This window comes from Marmota marmota, unplaced genomic scaffold (assembly GCF_001458135.2).
Source record: "Marmota marmota marmota unplaced genomic scaffold, marMar, whole genome shotgun sequence".
Taxonomy (NCBI): domain Eukaryota; kingdom Metazoa; phylum Chordata; class Mammalia; order Rodentia; family Sciuridae; genus Marmota; species Marmota marmota.
The window spans coordinates 667081-677427 of record NW_025999942.1 but is presented as its reverse complement, the minus strand read 5'-3'; the positions used below and the strand labels follow the sequence as shown (position 1 = coordinate 677427).

Here is a 10347-nt window from a genome sequence, read left to right as displayed (position 1 = left end):
TTGTCGAAGTGATCTTTCATTGTCTGATTTTGCTGTTTAATGTCTTCCTTGATACTCCAGATCATCTGAAGCATGTATATCCTGAATTCTTTATCTGACATTCCATCTGCTGCAGCTGTTACCTCTTCTAAAGGATCTGAAATAATTTGATTGAAACATTCACATGTATAAACAATAAGTTGAAACTTTAACTTAGTCTTATTGACAAGTTGAATTTTATAAATGCTAAATACTCAAATTAATCCTACTAGACATCTATGTGTATTATTTTATTTTTGTGCCCTTTCTGCCACTATATTTTCACAATGTTTATATATTAAAACTTTGAATTTTAATGTAAAATGTCCAACAATTGGCAGGAGGTATTTTCAGAAATGATTTATTATTCCAGGTATAGAACATACATTTTAAAAGAATGCTTGAACTCTTTTCTTGATAAAACCACTTAACAAACTAGAAACAGGATGGAACTTCCTTAACCTTATAGCCACAGTTATCATCAGAATTAAATGCTTTCCCCTTAAGATCATGAACAAAATGAGGATGTCTGCATGTCTATCCTCAAAAACTCTATTCACATCTTCTTAGAAGTTCTAGCCAAGACAATTAGATAAGAAATAAAGGAATCCAAAATGAATAGTTAGGAGATAACTATCTCTATTCACAGATGACTTACTCTATTTAGAAAACTGTGAAGAATCCTCTAGAAGAAGTAATCAAAACAGTGTGGTACTGGCATAAAAAAAGACATAGCTCAATGGAATGAAAGCAAGAGTACAAAAATAAACCTCTGAGACTATGAGCAACTGATTTCAATAAGGATGTCAAAACAATTCAACGTGCAAATAGTTTCCTCAAAAAATAATATTGGGAAACTGGATATCTACAAACAGAAAATAAAATTCAACTATTACCTTACACAACATGTAAAAATCAACTAAAATATACCAACTACGTAAAAATAAGAGCTTAAAATATAAAATTCTTAGAAGGAAAATATAGAAATAATTTTTTTGATATTCGTCTAGAAAGAGTCTTCTTAGATGACACTATAACACAAGCAACACAATAAAAATCTCATCAAAATTTAATAGCTTCATCCATATCAAAGGACATCATCAAGAAAGTGAAAAGCTAAACAATTGTACAAAATATTTGAAAATTACATTTTGATAAAGGTCTTGAATTCATAACATATAAAGAACTCTTGCAACTCAACAATGAACACATATCTGAGAAAGAATTTGTAACTAAAATATACAAAGAACATTTCAAACACAGTAGTAAGAAAACAACACAATTTGAAAATTGGCAAAATACCTGAGTGGGCATCTCTCCAAAGAACACATAAGATGTTAAATAAGTATATAAAAATATGCTTAATATCATATCCCATTTGGGAGTTATAAATTTAAATGAGACACTGTTAAATACTATTACAATGGCTAAAATCCCAAATGCTGACAATACCAGATATTGACAAGCAATGGAGCAACAGAAACTTTCATTCATCGCTGATAAAATACAAAATGGTAAAGCCACTTTGGAAAAAAAATGTGGTGGATTCTTACAAGGCTAAATTCTCATCAAATAATCTAGAAACTATACTTCAGTTTTCACTCAAATGAATTGAAAACATATGTCCCTATAAAAATCTGCACTCAAATGTTTCCAGAGTTTTATTCATATTATCAAAACTTAGACACTAATAAAAGATACTCCAACACCTGGAGACTAAATAATATGCTACTGAATGAACAATGGGTTGCAAAAGATATCAAGAAGGAGATTAAAAAATTCTTAGAGGTAAATGAGAACACTGATAATACATATCGAAATCTCTGGGACACTATGAAGGCAGTTCTAAGAGGAAACTTCATTGCATGGAGTTCATTCCTTCAAAAAAGAAAAGTCAATAAATAAATGATCTAAAATTACATCTCAAAGCCCTGAAAAAGAAGAACAAATGTACACCAAAAGCAGTAGGAGAGAGGAAATAATTAAAATCAGAGCTGAAATCAATGAAATTGAAATAAAAGAAACAAATTGGAAAAGTTGACAAACAAAAAATTGGTTCTTTGAAAAAAATAAATGAAATTGACAAACCCTTAGCCATGCTAATGAAGAGAGAGAAAACTCAAATTACTAACATCTGTGATGAAAAAGAAAATATTATGACTGACATTACAGAAATACAGAAGATAATTAGAAATTATTTTGAAAATTTGTACTCCAATAAAAGAGAAAATATCAAAGGCATAGGCAAATTTCTAGAGGCATATGATATGCCCAAACTAAATCAGGATGATATACACGATTTAAACAGATCAATTTCAAGCAAGGAAATAGAGGACACCATCAGAAACCTACCAACCAAGAAAAGCACAGGACTGGATGTATACACAGCTGAGTTCTACAAGACCTTTAAAGAAGAATTAACACCAATACTTCTCCATCTATTTCATAAATAGAAAAAGAGGGAACAGTTCCAAACACATTCTATGAGGTCAATATCACCCTGATTCCAAAACCAGACAAAGACACCTCAAAAAAAGAAAACTTCAGACCAATATCTCTAATGAGTATAGATGCAAAAATTTTCAATAAAATTCTGGCAAATCGAATACAAAAACATATCCAAAAGATAGTGCACCATGATCAAGTAGACTTCATCTCAGGGATGCAAAATTGGTTCAACATACAGAAATCAATAAATGTAATTCATCACATCAATAGACTCAAAGATAAAAATCATATGATCATCTCAATATATGCTGAGAAAGCATTTGATAAAATACAGCATCCCTTCATGTTCAATACGCTAGAAAAACTAGGGATATCAGGAACATACCTCAACATTGTAAAGGCTATCTATGCTAAGCCCCAGGCCAACATCATTCTAAATGGAGAAAAATTGAAAGCATTTCCTCTAAAAACTGGAACAAGATAGGGATGCCCTCTGTAACCACTTCTATTTATCGTAGTTCTTGAAACTTTAGCCAGAGCAATCAGACAGACAAAAGAAATAAAGACATATGGATGGGAAAAGAAGAACTCAAATTATCACTATTTGCAGAAGATATGATTCTATATCTAGAAGACCCAAAACATTCCACCAAAAATTTCCTAGAACTAATAAATGAATACGGCAAAGTAGTTGGATATAAAATCAATACCCATAAATCAAAGGCATTTGTGTATCCTCAGAAAGAGAAATAGGAAATCCACCCCATTTACAATAGCCTCAAAAAAATAAAATAGAATACTTGGGAATAAACTTGAATAAAATTGTAATGCATTCCACTGTCATATATAAATAAAAATAAATAAAAATTAAAAATAAAGAATAGAAAAAGCAATCTTGAAATGCATCTTGAAAAATAACAGACTCAGAATAGCCAAAGCAATGCATAGCAAGAAGAGTGAAGCAGGTGGCATCACAATACCAAACCTTAAACTATACTGCAGGGCAATAGTAACAAAAACAGCATGGTATTGGCACCAAAATAGACCTGTAGACCAGTGGTACAGAATAGAGGACACAGAGACTAACCCACATAACTACAGTTATCTTATATTGGACAAAAACACACATTGGAGAAAAGATAGCCTCTTCAACAAATGGTGCTGGGAAAACTGGAAATACACATGTAACAAAATGAAATTAAACATCTCTCTCTCACCATGCCCAAAACTCAACTCAAAGTGGATCAAGGACCTAGGAGCTAAGCCAGAGACTTTGCACCTAATGGAATAAAAAATAGGCCCAAATCTTCATCATTTGATGAAGGCCCAAACTTCTTTAATAAGACTCCCATAATGCAAGAATTAAAACCAAGAATCAATAAATGGGATGGATTCGAACTAAAAAGCTTCTTCTCAGCAAAAGAAACAATGTGTGAGGTGAATAGAGAGCCTAAAGAATGGGAGCAAATCTTTACCACAAACACATCAGATAGAGCACTAATCTTTAGGATATACAAAGCACTCAAAAACCTTAACAACAAAAATCAAATAACCCAATCAATAAATGGGCCAAGGAACTGAACAGATACTTCTCAGAAGAGGATATACAATCAATCAACAAACAATGTTCAACATCTCTAGCAATTAGAGAAATGCAAAACAAAACTACTGTAAGATTACATCTCACTCCTGTCAGAATGGTAGCTATTAAGAATATAAACAACAATAGGTGTTGGCAAGGATGTGGGGGAAAAGGCACTCTTTGCTGGTGGGATTGCAAATTGGAGCAGCTAATATGGAAAGCAGTATGGAGATTCCTTGGAAAACTTGTAATAGAACCACCATTTGACCCAGCTATCCCACTCCTCAGTTTATACCCAAAGGACTTAAAAACAGCATACTACAGGGACACAGCCATATCAATGTTTATAGCAGCACAATTCACAATAGCTAAATTGTGGAACCAACCCAGATGCCCTTCAGTAGATAAATGGATAGGGAAACTTTGATATATATACACAATGGAACATTACTCAGCATTAAAAGAGAATAAAATCATGGCATTTGCAGGTAAATGGATGGAGTTGGGAGAATATAATGCTAAGTAAAGTAAGCAAATCCTAAAAAAACCAAAGGCTGAATGTTTTCTTTGATATGAGGATGCTGACTTATAATGGCGATGGAGGGGGAGAATGGGAGGAATGGAGGAATTTTGATAGGGCAAAGGGGAGGGAGAGGATAGGAGAGGGCAAGGGGGTAGGAATGATGGTGGAATGAGTTAGACATCATTACCCTAAGTACATATATGAAGACATGAATGGTGTGAAAATACTTAGTGTACAACCAGTGACTTCAAAATTGTACTCTGTATGTATAAATATGAAATGAATTGCATTCTGCCATCATGTATAACAAATTAGAATAAATAAATAATAACAATAAAATAAAATTGTTCTTATCAGGTCTTTTGGTCACAGTGGCAGGGAAAAAAAACCTTAAAAGCTACAAAGATGTCTTTTAGTAGATGCGTGGATAAACTGTGATATACTCATATGATGGAATATAATTCAGTGCTAAAAAGAAATGAGCTGTCCTGTCATAAAAAGACATGGGAGAAACTTAAAAAGCATATTACTAAGTGAAAGAAGTCTAAAGACAAAAAAGATTCAGGGATTCAGGAGAAGGAAGAAATATAGGTGATACACAGAGTTTGCAGGACAGTAAAACTATTTTGCAAGGTATTGGAGAAATGGATACATATTACGAATTTTTCAAAAGCCATGGTTTTAGTCAGCTTTTTTGCTGCTGTGACTGAAAGATCTGACCAGAACAATTTTAAGGGAGGAAAACTTTATTTGAGTGCTCATGGTTTCAGAGTCTTAGTCCATAGAAGGCTGACTCCATTTCTCAGGGCTCAAGGTGAGGTAGAATATCATGGCAGAGTGTGTGGCAGAGGGAAGCAGCTCACATGGTGATCAGTAAGCAGAGAGAGAGAGAGACTCTACTCTACAAATACAAAATATATACCTCATAGCCATGCCCCCAATGTACCACTTCCTCTAGCTATACCCCACATGCTTCCAGTTACCATTCAGTTAATCCCATCAGGAATTAATTCACTGATTAGGTTAAGGCTATGCCCCAATCATTTCTCCTCCAAATCTTCTTGCATTGTCTCACACATGAGCTTCTGGGGTACATCTCACATCCAAACCATAATACCCATAAAACTCTACAACACAGAGAATGAACTCCAATATAAACTATGAACTATAGTAACAATTGATATTGATTCATCAATTATAACAAAATGTACCACAATGATGCAATGTAAATAGGGAAAATTGATGTGAGAAGGAGCATATGTAAACTCTCTACATTCTGCTCTATTTTTCCTGTAAGCTTAAAACTGCTCTAAAAATAAATCTATTGATTAAAAAAGGTTCAAAAGTTTTGAATAGCTAGGCTTGGTGGCACATGGCTATAATTCCAGTGGCTTGGGAGGTTGAGGCAAGAAGACCACAAGTTAAAAGCCAGCCTCGGCAACTTAGTGAGGTTTTAAGCAACTCAGTGAGACCCTTTCCCTAAATAAAATGTTTTTAAAAGGGCTGGGGATGTGGTTCAGTGGTTAGTGCTCCTGGGCTCAATCCCCAGTACCAAAAAAAAAAAAAAGTATTTGAATAGATATTTCTCCAAAGACGATATATCAATAAAGATATGAAAAGATGATCCTTAAAGAAATGCAAATAGAAACCACAATGAGATATCACTTCATAGCCATGGGATGGTTATAACCAATGATAGAGAATATCAAGTATTGATGAAGATGGGGAAAATGTAAAACTCATAAACTGGGAGTGAGAATATAGAATAGTGCAATCACTTTGAAAAATAGTCTGGCTGCCCCTGAAATGGTTATAAATAGAGTTACCATATGACCTGGCAATTCTACTCCTAGGTATCTACCCAAGATAATGGAAGTCTGCGTCCAAGTTAAAGACTGCAGCTGAGCACTCAGCAGAATTGTTCATAATGTTCACCAGTGGAAACCACCCAAATGTCTATGACAGATGAATGGATAAGTAAATTGCGCACCCATACAATGGAATATTATTCAGAACTGAAACATGCCATGAGGTGGATGAACCATGAAAGCACTATGCCAAATGAAAGAAGGGAAGTCACTAAAGACCACGTATCATACAATTCCATTTATATGAAATGTCCAGAAGAGGCAAATCTATAGAGATAGAAAGCAGATTAGTGGTTCTGTCTGGGGGAGAAAACTGGGGACAGAGTGAATGGATGGAGTTTGGGGAATAGGTTGAAATGTTCTGTTTTCATTTTTTGATAGTTATACAACTCTGTGAATATATTAAAAACCATAGAATTATGTGCTTTAAATGAGTGCCTTGTATAGTATATTAATTATATACCAATAAAGCTATTATGTTTTTGAAATGAATATTTCAAAGGAATTATAAAGCCAGAGGGTCTCAGAATAAAGTCTCTTTTAATCAATCAATCAATTGATAACCAACAGAAAAATCTTGGCAAGTTGATAGTTAATTCCTTTAGCCATTATGATCTAAGTTGTACATTCAAAGACTACTGATTCAAACATAGAAATTTTATTTGTTTATTTGGGTAAAATTTATTTTACCCAACAAGAAAATAAATATCTTATGAATTCCTAACTGAAAAATGTTTAAGAAGCCAAGAAGGGCTGCTGGCTTCAAGAGCTAGAAAGAGGGCCAGAAAATACCTCTGATATCTGAAAATAAGAAGGACCCTAACAATAGGCATGGAATTGTCTATAACAGACCAAAACAATCATGTCTCAGAGAGTGGCCATATAACTAATATACCATCATCTAGAATTGTTGAAATTAGCACAAGTCATAAGGTAATAAGAGGATCTACTGGCTAATATAAAATAAAGACAACAAAAGAACAAGACTTTTGGCTATTCTAGATGAGGTAAAGTTATTCCAGACCTAGAAAACTAGAATTGACAGCATAGATTTAAAAAAAAAAAAAAACAAACAAAAAAAACACCACCACCAAGAATCATTGTTTTTTGTTATTGTTTTGAGGCTATGATTGCTAAAAAGATATGTTATCTTATGAAAATCCAGGTCCATCCAAGCAAAATCTATGTACACTAAGCAGCCCTCTCATCTATTTTTGTCTCTTGTATGTGTCCATTTTATGAAGCCCCTTCAATGAGCATTCTTCTTCTTCTTCTTTCTTCTTTCTTCTTTCTTCTCCTTCTCCTCCTCCTTCTCCTTCTCCTCCTCCTTCTCCTTCTCCTTCTTCTTCTTTTTTTTTTTTTTTGATAGGGGGGATTAAACTCAGGGGGCACTGAACCACTGAGCCACATCCCCAGCCCTGTTTTGTACTTTATTTAGATATGGGGTCTCACTGAGCTGCTTAGTGCCTTGCCATTGCTGAGGCTGGCTTTGAACTCACAATCCTCCTGCCTCAGTCTCCTGAGCCACTGAAATGATAGCCGTGTGCCACAGCGCCTGGCAATGAATGATTCCTCTAGTTCTCAGAGTAAGCCTCCCATGGCAGAGTTGTAATGAATAGCAAGATCCAGCTCCCAGCCCCACAGAAGTCTAGCTTGCATGACTCAACCCTCAGGAACTCATCACTTCTGAGGGAAATGAAAAATATCAAGTCAGGAAAGTGAAGACATAGTGGTCAATACACTTGCTGATTATCAATGTCATTTTAGCATCACAGAGTCTGATAACTTGTCTTCTGTCAGACAGGCTAAATAGTAATGGAATGTTTGAGAACTGATGCTACCCTATATTTTTTAAATCATATAGTCATTGAGAAATAGAACTTTATTAAGTAGTGTGATTTTGCTTTGTTAAACTGTCTAAAATTGATTAGATTTCCACTCTGACCTTTTAAAGGCTTGTTAATCCTAACAACAGCATCGTATCATACTCATTGTTACTACAGGTATTCAAGTACATCGGAAATATAAAAATGTGACTTTTACCCAGGCCAGATAACCACACAAGACCAGATGGGAGAAAACTGGCTCGACATGGGCCGCCTGCTTTTTATTATTTAAGGAAGAGAATGTGCCCTGGAAATCAATACCAAGCCTTTCCTTATACATGACTATTTTTTCTTGAATAGCAGAGAAACTTGCAGTTTTCAACCCCAATATTCATTCATCCATTCACCTAACGTTCCTGAACACTCCCTGCAGCCAGGCACTGTGTGAGAGCTCAAGCTGTACTGGCAAACCCTAACATTCAAAATCACTCCTCTTCCCAGTTTTACCATCGGCATTACATATGCTAGGAAAAGCAAACCTACTTCTTATTTTCTTTATCCTATGACTTTATTACTCATCTTTACTCTTTTCCCAATAAATCCCCTGCCCTATATTTTAAGTAAAAATTAAAATATAACCATTTAATTGAAAAATTATTGCCATAATACTTGTACTCTGTTCCAGAAGATCATTTTCCAGATTTCTTCTCAGTATGTAGGAGAAATGAATGACCTGTGGTAAAAATTGGGAATGCGCCACGGGAGACTCCAAAATAGAACCATAAGGAAGAAATAGATTACACACTCACCAGTCCCCTTCATTACAATCTATCTGCAGAAGCTGACTAATTACTTAGGAGGGATAGTTTAGAGTCCATACACTTGGCGTGAAGCTGGATTAGATGGCAACTCTTTCTTTTTTTTTTTTATTGGTTGTTCAAAACATTACAAAGCTCTTGACATATCATATTTCATACATTCGATTCAAGTGGGTTATGAACTCCCATTTTTACCCCATATACAGATTGCAGAATCACATCGGTTACACATCCACATTTTTACATAATGCCATATTAGTAACTGTTGTATTCTGCTACCTTTCCTATCCTCTACTATCCCCCCTCCCCTCCCCTCCCATCTTCTCTCTCTACCCCATCTACTGTAATTCATTTCTCTCCTTGTTTTTTTCCCATTCCCCTCACAACCTCTTATATGTAATTTTGTATAACAATGAGGGACTCCCTCCACTACCATGCAATTTCCCTTTTCTCTCCCTTTCCCTCCCACCTCATGTCTCTGTTTAATGTTAATCTTTTCCTCCTGCTCTTCCTCCCTGCTCTGTTCTTAGTTGCTCTCATTATATCAAAGAAGACATTTGGCATTTGTTTTTTAGGGATTGGCTAGCTTCACTTAGCATAATCTGCTCTAAATGACTTATATATAATATGTCTAACTAAAAAGAACAAATTTAGGTCTTTCCATCTTCTAAAGTCTTCTTTAATTTCTTTCTTTAGCATTCTGTAGTCTTCACTGTAGAGGTCTTTAACCTCTTTCATTAAGTTGATTCCTAAGTATTTTTTTTCTGTTATTGTAAATGGGGTAGTTTCCTTGTTTCCTTTTCAGAGGGTCCTCTATATGTGTAACATGAATTGTAATGCATCCTGTTGTCATATGTAACAAATTAAGATTAAAAAAGAACAAATTAAAAAAGAGAGAGATCTAATATTTAGACCTAATCTAAACATCTTCTAGCCAAACTTCTCCAGAAATGCAATGCCGAATTCACAGGGCCAAAGGACAAAAGAATTCCAAGCCAAAAAACTGAAATAAAGGTTGGCCCACGACCTGTGAAATCCCTGAGGCCTTAACTGAAGCAGATTCACAATGATCCTGGATGGACGCTCTCCAATCCTGGGCACATGATGTTTCCCTGAAGAAAAGAAACCACCAGACAGTAGAGCTCACAACATACAAGAATATTCAATGAGGGCTGGGGATATAGCTCAGTTGGTAGAGTGTTTGTCTTACATGCACAAGGCCCTGGGTTCAATCCCCAGCACCACAAAAAAAAAAAAAAAAAAA

General features: G+C 34.9%; 1 protein-coding gene and 1 non-coding gene across 2 annotated transcripts in view; one reads left to right on the top strand and one right to left on the bottom strand.

Moving 5' to 3' along the window:
* LOC107153256 (phospholipid-transporting ATPase IB) overlaps window positions 1-10347 on the bottom strand; it is a 97665-nt gene that overhangs the window by 49199 nt on the left and 38119 nt on the right. The gene's annotated exons all lie outside the window — the stretch shown is intronic.
* Window positions 10257-10330, top strand: Trnav-uac. The gene has a single exon. It is a non-coding gene; the product is annotated as a tRNA-Val (tRNA).